The sequence below is a fragment of the Cyprinodon variegatus genome, unplaced genomic scaffold (assembly GCF_000732505.1).
Source record: "Cyprinodon variegatus isolate N-32 unplaced genomic scaffold, C_variegatus-1.0 Scaffold38, whole genome shotgun sequence".
Classification (NCBI taxonomy): Eukaryota; Metazoa; Chordata; class Actinopteri; order Cyprinodontiformes; family Cyprinodontidae; genus Cyprinodon; species Cyprinodon variegatus.
In genome coordinates this window covers 1,093,639-1,106,374 of record NW_015150491.1, presented here as the reverse complement: position 1 = coordinate 1,106,374, position 12,736 = coordinate 1,093,639, and positions in this window count along the sequence as shown.

Here is a 12,736-nt window from a genome sequence, read left to right as displayed (position 1 = left end):
CTTTTCTTTTTTATTTCTAAACTACAGAGATATCTATGAATATATGGCAGTACAACTAAATACAGCTGAAAGGAGATAAACTTGATGTTATTTCCCCAACTAAAGTTCAGAAAAAAGTTCATCTTCTGGGAAGCAAATGAATAAGAATGAGGGATGACGCAAGACTATAACAGTAGTTACCGGTATATCTCATTTTATAGATATGAGTGTACAAGAAGCAACTGATGTTACTTGGCTTGTGGGAGTATCTTCATGTGCTACAGGGATTCCAGCAGCTTTGGGAGAATTACCCACCCTGGGAGTTTAAGTGAGCAAGAGGAAATACCCTTAACAAGCAGAGTCAAAGTGTGATTAGCATCCATTTTTTTACCCTCAAGTCTGTTAGTTTATGTGTTCGCCGATCTGTTCTAGTGACTCACATCCTACATGTAATGACACATTATCCCTTTACACACACACACACACACAGTAAAATCCTGCTACTTTACAGCCATGATCAAAAGCACTAGCCCTACATGTACTTTTATCAGTCTTAGCCACAAACAAAGGCCACTCATTACATTTATGAGAAGTTTTAAGCATTAAATCCAGGTTATTGCTTTTATAATGAATCCTCTGTGGAGGACCTCATGCTTCTTGTTAGAGTGAACTCCAAAGCTATGTCCAACTCCAGCTTTTCACATGAAGTATTCTAACATGCGTGGCGAACGTGTCAAATTTGGGTCACATAGTTTTGTTTATGATGAGGATTTAACCTTAGCCGGTTGTGCAGGCCTAACAAAGTTTGTTACAGTTTTCCCCAGTATTAACATTGCTCCTCCAAACTCTCCGCAGCTGGACACTAACGAGATGCCGCACACTGACCTCTGCAGCGGCTCAAATTAGATGTAAATTGTGCCTGATTTTTACTGGGGTACCTAACGCAATCCAGATCCCCCCGCCATCTCGGCCAGCGGGTCAACGCCGTGAGAACGTCTCGCTCCCTAACGACATTTGGAGTGGTCGATGAGAGGGGTCACGGGTAATGGTGACCTCACTGGCCCACACTTCACTTCCTTCTAATTAGAGTGCTGGGCCAGATCAAAGGAGCCAACCGCATCGCAGCAGGAGGGCTACCGAAGAAGGAGGGAGGGCAGTATACACGGAGAAGGAGGAGGAAGGAGACAAGAGGGCAGAAGGAGGGTAAGGTGGGAGTTCTTTCCATAAGTAATAAGGAGCAGAGAGGATGAAGGAGGTTGTGAGGGGTTTTTCATTCTTACTTCAGGTCAGTCTAGGGTCCTGAGGTATGAAAGCTCATCTTTTTTTTTTACACTGTCACAAGTACAGAGCAACAAAATGCACTTGTGCATTTAACCCATCCCCTTGGGGAGCAGTGGGCTGCCATTGTCTGGCTCCCAGGGAGCAGTGTGGGGATAAGGGTATTTGCTCAGGAATATTTTTGATAGAAGAAGAAAGACAGAGGGTTTTAGCACAGAACAATGATATAGGCAATTATATTGCATCCATTCAGTATTACTTTATAATGCAGTGCAATCTGCTGACCTGCTTAATGTCTAGTCACAGCTGTGGAGACTGATACAGACTTACAGGATGTGGAGAATTTAGGACTTCAAACATGTATGGCTGTAAGCCTTTTACACCAAACAAAGCTTCTGCCGCCCTGGCGTCCTCTGCCACAACATCTTCATCACCACTTTCCTCCTCTAAATAAAAAATGTATGACGGAGGAGACTCATCCATGACCTCTGGCACAAAACTCTTCTCCTCTTGCATGTTTCCGCTGTCCATAGCATTCCTTGACAGTGTCGTTGCCAAGTGCTACTTAGTCCGAATGTAATTTCCCATTTCCCATACCTACTAGCACTAAGTTTCTAACTGGTTAACAAGATGCTTCCGACAAACCGGCTACAAACAACCTCGCTTGCGAACCTTCCGCCACAACAATCCCGCCCCCTTGATAAACGACCAATCACATTCACTTTATTTACTCATGTAGTCGGGCACCACTCTGGAGAATTCAGAAATGCAACGGTTGGAACAGCCGCTTCCCTACAACTTTAAATAGTAGCTGTGAGTTAGAAACAAATTCAGTGGTCATCTGGAAGACATCAGTTACATTGATAAGCGTTGGAGATAAGGTCTTGAAAAGTTACGTAAGTTATGCACAAGTTACTCTTCGGATAAGCTTGACACAATGGCTTTTGAGTAACTTACACTTAACATATAGATAACTAACCTGTAACTTATGGCCCACATATGGCATATGCTGGCATACTTCTGGAAATTTTGAGCATACGTCGCGAAATTCTGAGCATGCTTAAAATTTCGCTTGTCGTAAGTTGACACGTGCCAGCGTATTTTAGCATGCTTTAGCTCACTTCGTCATGCTCATAACTTATACAAAACATACCCATAACTTATCCAACGTATGCCAGCATTTTTGCCAGATTTTTTGTACGTCAGGCATTCGCTGGTCTAAATTATCAAGGTGTGACAGGGGCTTGAGTCTCTGTCTTATTGATAAAAGATTAAGGCTGACCTAAAAGCAAGTGAGACCTGCAGGCTCTGAGGCTCTAGGTATTTTATGACCTCCTGGATGAATTGGCAGTGTATTCTGTAAGTGATTTTGGTTGGCCAGCAATTTTTGTGAAGGTCCAACAATGTTTTTTTTTTTTGTTTGTTTTTCCAATGATGGTTATACATTGTCACTGTTGTCCTATGGAGTTCCTAATCCTTATTAATGTTTTTTTTATTATTATTCTTTTTTTTACCTTTTAGCAGACTTATATTTTCTACATATTTCACCTGACTTCTGTTGTCATTGAAACATTCTAATGAACAGATTTATTGAGTTTACAGATTTCACCGTTGTCCAGCAGTGATGTTATATATATGAAATTTAACTTAATTTTCTAAGAAATAGGGCCGCATTAAATTCATTATGTAAAACAACATAACTGGCCATGATTTAATAACTTTTTTGTGAAATATTTTATTTGATATTGAAGTAAAACTTCAAAATTCTCTAATAACTTCAGACTTGAAAAGAAAGTGAAAACGAGCAGAATATGATGGTGGTACTTTTTCAATCACTGTGTCCTCAGCTATCTTGTAAAGATCAGATCTATTCATTTTAGAAGTTATTTCTTAATTGGGATTTTTCCTCACAAGAAAATTGCAATAAAATTAAAGATCAGTTTTACAATTTCAGACATTGGTTAGCACTATGTAAAAGCCAGACAAGCAGCAGTTCAGATTCCGCAACGTTTGTTTGTCCAGATATCAGTCATTTATGATGTTATCAGCACTAAAAAATATCCTTAAAGTGCTTAAAACTGTAAATGTGTTTGTGCATGAAAAATGACTTTGCTGTGTAACCATATTTTTTTTCACTTTGCAAGAGGAAAACATGTGTGAGAAAATGCTTCTAACACCTAATCCTGCTATTACAACCCATTGGAGCTATAATCATTGCTCTTGCATAATCTCTCTTCCATACTCTCAAATTGTTTCACCAAGAGTTAAATTAAATTAGTTCGCAATAAAAAGTTTTCAGTGCAGTTACAACTAAAACTTGTTGCCCTGCCGATAATTTAATGGAATATTTTTAAAATACTCTCCAGAGTTTCCACAGTTTTCTGGTTAATGATCTTCATGCAAGGCCTTTCGATTAAAGATGAACAGCCATATCTTGTATGGTTTGCAGTTGTTGCAGAATTGTTTTCATTTTTGAAAAATAAAAAGAGCTTCATGAGAATTTAAAAAGCTTAGGATGTAGTTATACCAAACCCAAATCTAAACTTCTCCACAGTTTCCATGACCAGTCAGCTCTGACTCTTAGTTTTCAGTTTGCTTTTTGTTTTTTACCTGTTCTCTATAGAGCAGCTATATTCATACAGAGATTGCAAAAATATCTGCTTATTGTTTATTAACCTTTGAAGGAATTTAGTTCTGCATTTTTTTTTAATCTGCTTTCTTCTTCCCTTTTTGAATCCACAGATTTTTTTTTAACCAGATGGAACAGGAGATAAAGCTCCAACACAGAGCTTCTCCTTTATTGACCTTTCCCTTTTGTTATTATATGTATACTTAAGGTGGTAAGATTGAGAATTTCATATGTTGGTAGCTTTAGCCTGGGAAGTTCCCACAGCTTTGATGGAGTTAGAATTCCAGGAGCTTCTGGTAATATCGGGATAAGGCTGTGTCATCCCTGTCACTCACCTGGATTTATCGGCAGGAAATCTGAAAATGAGACGGCATTCCTGCAGCTTTCAGGAAGTCAGACAGGGTGAAAAAAGCAGACAAAGACTGCTTCAGTAACAGATGAAATGTGATTTCCCTCTTATCTCTCATTTTGTCAAAATGTATAATCTTTCAAGAAAGTTTTGGTATGTCCTTAAACACACCACACAGGAATAGTTTTGTTTCACTCACAGATTTCAGTGATTATCTTGTTTGCAAAAAGTCAGAAAAAGATTTTTTTTTGTTAGCCTAGTTCACCCCTAAGGGCGAACCAGTGAACTATGAGCAACCCCTTTCTATTGATGCTAACATGTTCATTGACCTACTCTAGGAATACAGACATGCTTACACACATGCGAAGTCTGTCCCTTTCAGTGCTAATCAGAGCTGGTGTCATCTGTTATGTCAGATAAGCTTTAATCTATCTCCAAGCACCTGAGCAGTCCTCTTGGTACCCAGCAGAGCACGAGACCTCAGAAGACCAAAAAAATGAGCTTCTCCCCTAAGTGCAGGAAAATACTTTTGCCTCTCATGCTGTGTTTGACCAGCCCCGATTCAGATTACTCACATGTCTGCTGGTGCAGACTAAATAGACTGAAGGAAGCCTTTATAAATAGACTAGTAGATATTTTATAATGTTTTTTTACAGTGCAGTTTGCGTAGTGGTGCCGGTAAAATAATGCATAACTGATTTTTGCAGTTTTAAAACCCAGAATGCTTCTAGAACAATGCTGAGGTCAAGCTTGTTGAACTAGAACAATCTAGGGTCATGCTCTCTAACTTCTTCAACTCAAATGTGCGATCTCTTCTTCTGCAACATGAAACACAAGCACAAATGCTAATTAATCTTTGCACAAATATACTGCACTACCATGGTCAAAACTGCATAGCTTAGAATGTCATTAGTCCAAATAGGAAACCCTTTAATGAAAAACTCTAATGCTAAATCCAATTGTGACTTTTTGCATGTGTCATAAGCCTTCATCGACTGACTTCTAAGTCAAGATGGCTTCATAACTCCAAGGACTTATGTAGCGACAAATTATTTGTCTGACCAGTCAACTGCGGACTGTGACCGATAATGCTGAGAGTTTATTTCTAAAGACAATATCAGAAAGTTTAATGAAATAATTTCCATATCAAACATTTAGCAGGACATTGATTTAGTCCACCAATATTTTTTAATACAGTTTTTAAAATAATTTTTGCTACTTTTAATTTAAGTGTTTTAATAATTTGTCATTCTTAATTATTTTAAGCAGTCTGTATTTTACTTGTCTATTTTAATTTTACCATGATTTCCACTTGTATGTACAGCAATTTGATGACATTTTAAAAGTGCTGTATAAATAATTGATTTGGTATGGTTATATTTTTAGTATAGCATGAGACTTACAACCAAGATGCCTAAAGACACCTCATGTTATCCTGCATTGCAGGCCTTTTTCTTTTTTTAACTCACATCTGTGTGGAAAATTGCTGTACCTGCTAGTGATTTAAGGATAACCAGAGGGAAATCATAGATGATGTTATTAGGGGTGTTTGATGGATTTTTTGGAGGCTATATTATATTGTTTAACTGGCTTTTAAAGCTGCTCTGTTTTAAGGCATATACATGACACTGATGGTATTAACGCAAACAATTTATCAGTATGTAACTCTATAATAGTAAATCAAAATTTGTATTAAATCAATTCAGTAGGAGGGTAGTGGAAAAGGTATAAGAGAAGCAAACAACTGTCGGCTGCAAAAAGAGGCTACAGTATAGCATGAAAGTTGAGAAGCCCTTTTATTCATAGTGAAAGTGAAGACTATCATCCTTTGGGAACACTGGTTTTCTGTCTTTTAATCTATAACAAATTATCTGGTTATATCAGGAACCTAATATTCTCCTCTCTTTTCTTGTTAAAAGAGAGTTTGTCTTCTCCACTATTGCTGCATACTTGCTCAGGGTGAGGAATTGCTCGAGAGTCGACAACACGATGCAAGCGATGTCTACTGTTGCAATGTATTCTCATTATTAGTTTGTATGAAATCGTACAAAAAGTTATGCACCGTAATTTTGTATGTTTTAGACGTTTTTTTCGTTGCATTTCGGCTTATTTTTACGTCTTGCCTCGAGACAAGATATCCTTGCGCATGGGCATCTTACGCACCATTAAATAACATAGAATTTAACATAGAATTAACCCTAACCCTGACCCTAACCCTAAGATACAAAACAGCAAGCAACCTAGTTAGAGACCTGAAGAAGTGATTATTGCACTGTTTTTCCCAGTTTTATGTCTGTCCGCGGATCTGCTTTTTTCGTCTGTCTGGCTGCGCATGCTCACTGATCTGTATTTTCGAGGAAAAACGTCCAAAACGTACGAAATACTGTGTAATGAGAATATGTTGACTGTTGTGACATCAAGGAGGTGTGAATCCTGCAAAGTCATTGACATGACGCTGTCAGCTGGGTTTACTTAGAACACTTTTAACCACTCTGTCTTTATGATTTGATTATTTCTTTCTGTGAGATGACTTAAGGTGACATGTGGCATGAATTGGTGTTATATAAATAAACTGAATTTAACTGGATAGTGAAAGACTGATTTAGTCTCAATTACCCTTTTTTCTGAAATAAGTTTATATAACTTTATTTAAACAAATAATAATTATTTAGGCTTCTAATTGTTGTTATTTATTGTTGTTATTTCCCAGTCTAACTCTATGAACCAGTTTGTTCTAAGTTGATAAAGCCACCTCTTGCCTGCCTGACCTCCAAACCACTGTTTGAGTGATAAAATAGTTTAAAATGAGACGAGACCATGAGGAATCCAAAAACTTTTTTTTTTTTAAATGTTTGGAATCATACTGCGAGTATATAGCATGCTGGGCAGACCTGGGCATGAACTATCAATAAAACATTAATAAACAGATACTCAGAGGACAGAAGACTGATAAAGTAAAATTGTGATTCTCTTTGAGTCTTAAAAAAAAGAAGCAAAAAAAAAAAGCACAAGGGAGAGTGATGGTGAAAGACAAAAATCCTCTGGTATTACATCTGGTCATGAAGTGATTTTCAGAGCCCATCACCTCCAACTGAATCTCTGAAAAACTGAACTGCTTGTTTTCCCAGCCAAACCAACCATACACCACAGTATTCACATCCAGATTGGATCCCTGTCTCTGACTCCATCAAAGGCAGCTAGAAACTTGGAAACCGTGATTGATGACCAGTAGACCTTTAAAGATCATGTTACCTCCATTCCTTGATCTTGTCGCTTCACACTACTAAACATAAGGAAGATCTGGCCATCCCTAACCCAACATGCTACCCAGCTCCTGGTGCAGTCTATGGTTATCTCCCACTTTGACTATTGTAACACACTTCTGACTGATCCAGAACACAGTGGTACACCTGGTCTTCAATCAGCCCAAAAAGTCTCATGTCATCCCTCCGTTTATTGAGCTTAATTGGTTACCCCAGGGTACCCGCATCAAATTCAAGTCCCTGATGCTAGCCTAAAAAGACCAGAAAGTCCTAAAAAGGGTACGCTCCCCTCAACTGGAACCCTCTTGCAAAGGCTTATGTCACAACTGCTTAGCTCACTCCATCAGCAATGGATTGTCGTCTAGCAGTGCCTACACCACGCTGAACATAATCCAGACTGTTTTCATGTGTTGTTCCAAGATGGTGGAATCACCTACCAAGAACTACAAGAACAGCAGCGTCCCGGTTTCTCTTTAGGTGTCATGATTCTTTCTAAGGCTCGGACCCACATGCAATGAAGCCAAAACAGAGAGACACAATATAAAAGTTCATCGGGTTTTATTGAAGGTGTTTTGAGTTCAGTGCAGAGTTCCGCCGAACTCTGCTCAACTGAAAACTGGAAGACGAGGGACAGACTGTTAGATTCCAACTCAGTGGGAAATTGGAGTTGTTAATCTTGAAGGGGATGATTTGTTGCCATTCACGTTTCCAGAGCAGAAGAGACACTTAGACTCCAGTCTGTGTGTAGGTCTTCCAGAGTTTGATGGATTCGGTGGAGGGCGGAACGGGGTTTACCCAAAACTCGGACGGAATGGAATGATGCAGCCGCTGGTTGTAACTCAGTTTTCCTATGGTACTTGAATGGGTCGTAGTGAAGATTATTTCCTTACTCAGAGATTGATCTCAGCGTTCTCAAAGGTGGCTGGATCCAAACCTCCTGTTTGGAATCGCTCAGTTGAAGACTCAGTTGATCCCACTTGGGAGAAGGCAGTCCGGAAAGGTCCAGTTGCAGGTAGGTTTCTTGCCGAAAGGCAAAAAACAAAGTTGAGTCTCAGGGAGAAACAAGCGCTCAGCAAATCTCTATGTGATCTCAGCTTGGCTAGAGGACCAGAACTCAAAATGCAAAAACTCAGGTAAGATTTAGAATAAACAAGGCTTGGCTAGAGTACCCCAAACTGGCAAACACTCTGGCGTCGAAGTAGTGGCAAGTGTAAGGACTTTAGACCTGCCGTCATGTGCTCATATTTCTTAGATTTATTAAGAACATTGGTAGCAGCATTCTGGATCAAGTGCAGTTGTCTGTCTTTTGCTGAAAAAACAGTGAACACAATGTTGCAGCACTTAATTTACCTAAAAATATACATATAGTTGATTTCTTTGTTGCTGTTTTTTTTTTATTATTATTTATTTATTTCCTTAATGTTTCTCTGAAGGGTCAGGTTTGAGTTCATCACTACACCCAGACTTCAGGCCTAGTAAGTAGTTTTCTTTACATTCACGGCAGCTGTGTGCTGATCATTGTATCGTTTTGTCCAAAAATAGTAGTCCAAGTTTGTTTGTTTTTCCATTTAAAGAAATGTAGTAATTTAATAAATTTTTGCTTTATTTCTTCACGCATCTACTTGCTAAAATTAGTTAATAATTACCTGGACACATTGCATTTTGAAGCTGTGATTGATAAGATTGATTGTGGTTGATTGATAAGATCAAAAAGATACAGAATGTAAGAAAAAGTAAAGTACAGAACTATATGTAAAATAACATAAAATTTAGTGGGATATTTTACACAAACGAAGTCCAAAGTCTAAGAATCAGGGAAGTCCAGGAGAAACTGGGTATGTGATGTGTAGCTTAAGTTTGTAGAAGGTGATTACAAAGACAGGATACAGCTAGGACATTTAAGACTTAGAACTGAAGGATATTCATTTATTATTTGTTTTTGTATGTTTATTAAATGAATAACTATATTTATTTATAAAAGTAAATGTCATGTAATGGATATGATTGTGCCATTTTAATGCTTTTGTTAATGTAAATCCCTTTATTGTCCAAGAATGGGGAAATTCACTCTCTGCATTTAACCCATCCCCATTGGGGAGCACTGGGCTGCCTTGTTGTGGTGCCTGGGGAGCAGTGTGGGGTTAAGGGTCTTGCTCAGGAATCCAGAGTGGAGGCTATAGGGATCGAATCTGGTACTTTCAACCTTCTCAGAGCACAAGTGCACTGCTTTATCCGCTAGGCCAACACTTTTGCACCATTAGACTTGAAATCATTATCACAAAAATAATACAGTAATAATTTATCACTTTGTACAAGCAAATTGATTAATCTTAAATATATGTTAAACAGGTTTTAACTTTGTACGGCACTTCAAAATGAAACATGGTTAATAATCATTTAGTTTGTTTCATTAAAACTGAAGAATCCAACTAGTAGATGTTTTTATAAACTTGCATTGCAAACATAATAGTGTGTTTGCACACTTCAACAAAATTGCAAAAAACACACCTGTGATGTTTCACATAGCCAGCTAAGCATGAAGGTAAAAATGCAAACATGCCGACAAACAGACGTCTCTCTACACCAGTTTATTATGGTAACAATTACTGGGCTGATCAATTAGGTTAATTATAGAGCAATAACTGAGGCTGTATTGTCTAAGGGGTAACACAGGACCCTTCATCCCCAGTGTCCAATGCGTCAGAGTGCATCATTTTGGGCTTGACCTGCTGCACCCAACCAGCTCCTCCTCTCTTTTCCACACCCCTAATACCTTCCTGTTACCATTAACAGGCAGAGAATGTCACCCTGTGCAAAGGTCAGGGTTTAAGGGTCATGCTGTCAATCGGGCTCTGGACAAAAATAGGTGCCGTGTGATTTTAACCACGGAAGAGCATGAAGATCAAACAACTTGGTGAGTTATGTCTCCACATCATTAACCTTCTTTAGAAAGAATGAAGTCTCTGCTACATAACACCCACATGTATACCTAAAAGTATGTGCTGCCTGTATATTGCATAAAGCGCACAGGATATGCTGTTTGACCCACATACCAGCTTTAGTTTGCACATCACAAAAGTTAACTAAGTGGAAGAAAACATGTATTTAAAAGTAGCCCACAGGAATCCTGCAACATTTGGGAGGAGTGGTGTCCAGATTGTTAAAAAGCTGGTAAAATTCATAAAGGTTGGCTGCAGGATTGGGTCTGGCCTTCCCGCAGATGTGTGCTGGCACAGACGCAGACAGGAGCTACGGTACTTACGCTGAAATGTAAATCAAGGCTACGCTGTCAGCACTTACGCCATTAATCAATCACATCCATGCTACCACAGTCTGTAGGAGCTGAATGGACCAGCATCACGGGATGCATTCCCAAACATTGTCTCACCTGCTACTGCATCAGAAACTTGGATGTTTTGGTTTGCCGGAACTCTGTCTTCATGTTTCTCTACTTAAAAGCGGATGCTCTCTGTCTGGGAGCTGCAACATGAGATGGTTTCTTAAGGTTCTTGCTAACAGAACAATGTGTTGCACCTCATTACCTGACACAAAAGTGATAAATGGCACATTGTTTTTAAGTGATTGCTGGTAAATACGGAGACTGATGTTGGCATTCATGGAAATGGTGTTATAAGAGCCTCAAAATAAATTCCACTATTATTTCAGATATAAACTCACACTAAACATTAAACAACAATAAAGACTTAAAAAATATAGGTGATTTAAAACTTTATGTTAAGGAAAAAATAAATAAACATACAAGTTACGTGTACTCTTTAAATAAAGTTAATAAATAAAAGCATTTTATCTAAAGCCAGGCATACAGGATGTTTTCTATCGTTGCACGCAGCTAGAACTCACACTGTACGATGAAACCACAGGGTTTAAAAGCTCAAGGCTCACAAAATATGTTCTCACACTGTGGGATCCGGCGCTCTGATGGGATCTACCTGCTCACACTGTGCGTCTATAAACCACGTCGGAATCAGCTCTGCAGTGAGATGGCGCCACTTGGACTCGTCTATCCAGAGCCCAATGAGTAGCAGAGGAATATAAAGCTCACTAGAGACAAAACGGGCTGCCTTGGCAATTTATTTATTTATTTCTATTTTATATACTCTAATAATCCCAATTAAGTAACTAACTAATTAACCCATCCCTTTTTTGGGGGGGAGCAGTGAGCTGCCATTGTGCAGCGCCCGGGGAGCAGTGTGGGGTTAAGGGTCTTGCTCAGGGACCCAGAGTGGCAGTCTGTGGGAGTTGGGGATTGAACTCACAACCTCAGGATTCAAAGCCCTATGTCCTAACCACTAAGCAATTTGTGCTATTTTGTGTGCTGAAAGCCGTAAAAAGAAAAGGAGACGATGTATTTGAACAAAGACATGGCTGAGCAAACGTGGCTGCTTAGGTCTGTCAATTTTACAGAAAGAACTGCATTTTACTCGCACCTTGCCATGCTTCTGTGTTTTCATCTGAAAGGAAGAAGAAAAATCCTTGTTTGTGACTGCCCACTAAGCAATTTGCCCACTGTTAGGTTTATTCAATAATGATTATAAAATTAATGTGTGTGTGCTTCTAAACATTGAAGCAAGGAGATGCTTCACTCTGTCTTATGATTCAGTCAAGAGACCACACTGCCTTGTGATTCAGTCAAGAGGAGAGCATCCTGTCTGATGACCTGATCAACTGTCCTGTCAGAACAATACTCTCTTTTGTAACCATGTGTTATGTTCTGTTAATAAAAGACGACTGCATACACTCCTGCAGGAGCTGTTATTGAAAATCCCTCTCTTTGTATTCAGTCGTTCTTTTACGAACCTACATTTTTTAACACCCACAACGATCGACTGAATTTCAAACATGTTTGATTGTCTCCTAATCTTACAATTCCTGATTGGGAGGTGGTTGTGAGTGGCTGATTGCCCCTTGTTACCCCCTGTAAACTACACAACACATGCCGCACGATCAAGCTGAAAGTCGGGCCGATCGAAACATTTTCGCCCAACTGGAAAATCGGCAAAAAATTGTACAACGTATGGCTAGCTCAAAAGGTATAATGGGGGATTTTTGCAAATTTTCCAAAAGACCCGCCATCGCCTCCTTTTAAAATAATTGCACTTGCACAACCCTGTATCCCCATGCGAGTGCATGCAAGAGCCCATTTCTCCTTGTGCATGCTCTGTTTGTTGTTTGCGTCATTGATACAAGTTTACTTTCCAAATGAAGATGGGGATGAAC